The sequence below is a fragment of the Mus pahari genome, chromosome 17 (assembly GCF_900095145.1).
Source record: "Mus pahari chromosome 17, PAHARI_EIJ_v1.1, whole genome shotgun sequence".
Classification (NCBI taxonomy): Eukaryota; Metazoa; Chordata; class Mammalia; order Rodentia; family Muridae; genus Mus; species Mus pahari.
This window is the reverse complement of record NC_034606.1, coordinates 51,296,435-51,298,080: the sequence shown is the minus strand read 5'-3', so window position 1 is coordinate 51,298,080 and position 1,646 is coordinate 51,296,435. Positions and strand designations below refer to the sequence as shown.

General features: G+C 47.7%; 1 protein-coding gene across 1 annotated transcript in view; it reads right to left on the bottom strand.

The window, feature by feature from the left end:
* The window catches only part of Tbc1d22a (TBC1 domain family member 22A), a 286,103-nt gene that overhangs the window by 203,460 nt on the left and 80,997 nt on the right, over positions 1–1,646 (bottom strand). The window lies entirely within an intron of this gene.

Sequence of the window (1,646 nt, the reverse complement as noted above, 5' to 3'; positions counted from 1 at the left end):
GAGAGAGAGAGAGAGAGAGAGAGAGAGAGAGAGAGAGAGAGAGAGAGAGTCAAGAGTCTTGAATATACATCATGAGATAAAGTTGTCGACAGGTTCAGTGTTTAAAAAGGGCTTTGCATACATTATCTCACTGGCTCCTCAAAGCAACTTGGATTAATCAGGGCTGTGAGCCCTGTCCATGAATGAGAACTGGTCTCAGAGAGGTTAAGTAACTTGGCCTTTAATACATACCAAGCTGTCTCCACTGTATTAACTCCTATTCTTAAAGATTTTGTAGCACAGTCAAATACCACTTATCAATACAGACAGAGATCCCAAAGAAAGTCTTAACAGATCCAAACACAGTAGTATATCTAAAGACTAGCTCACATCACAAGCTTCACTCCAAGGGTGCAGGGATGGGTGTGTTGAATCTACTGTTGGAGAAAAGCCACTCTCAGCAATGACAGATGGCCCAAACATGTGTTCCCTCTGTAGAAGAATGTTGCCTGTGCAAAGTGCCCACAACTCCTGAGGGCAACGCTGAAAAGCTGAGATGTGGTGAGTGGTTGGCCAATCACACACACACACACCCCCACCGCACAGTTCTGTGAGGTGCTAATGCACGGCTAAACCCTCCCTGTGCTCGATATGCCATGGGACTGGGCATCCATCTTAGATACTGGGAGAATAGCACAATTGCTCAGGACTCCAATGAAGTCCTCACTCCCTCACTCGTACGGAATCCCTTGGAAGCCACTATTTCTCTCCCTCTGACAGTGTCCCAGTTAGACATGAGACTGAATACGGTTAAAAGCATCGACCTGAGCAGCTACAACCTACTGAAGAGAGGAAGAAGCAAGACCAAGGCAGGAAACGTAGGGTCGGTCCACCCTAAGCAGGATGGGCTGTGCGCAAACTTGCCAAAATCAGCAGCTTCTCCCTGTGCCACAGAGAGGAGAACACTATGGATCTAAAACCTGCAGGTCAGCAGGCGTGGCGGCCGCACCTTTAATCCCAGCACTTGGGAGACAGAGGCAGGCAGATCTCTGCGTTTGTGTCCCAACCCGATCTACAACAAGAATTCTAAGCCAGCCAGGGCTACACTTGGAAACTCTTTCTCAGAGACAAACAGCAACGTGTACAGGCCACGCGAGGAAGCTAGCTTGCAGGGTCCCCTTGGAAGAGCATGGAGACAGGCAGGTGCCAGGCTCAACAAGGTTTAAGGTGTGGTTCCTCTGGGGTAGGCGGGCAGCCAGAGGTGAAGAACCCATGTCCATGAGCAGCAACAAAACCCTAACTAAACCAACCACTCAAGACAAAGGGCCGGAGGAAACAGGGAAGCAAACAAGTCAGACCCTAGACAGACAGTGGGTCTCAGACTGGAACTTTATGTCAATTTTCACTCAAAAGAAAATGCAATTTTAATACAAAGAGAAGTAAAATTGCAATGAGCTCTGCTGGATGTATCCTAAAATTTGGCAAGTTCATCTGGAGAGCAAGGCCCTAAGAGAGCCAATAAAATTCTTAGTAAGAATAATGTTCCTTATTCTCTGTTCTCCTCTCTTTCATCATCAGCCACCAAACCCAGATACTAATGCACATGCCAGCAAGATTCTGCTGAAGGGACCCTGATATTGCGGCCTCTTGTGAGGCTATGCCAGTGC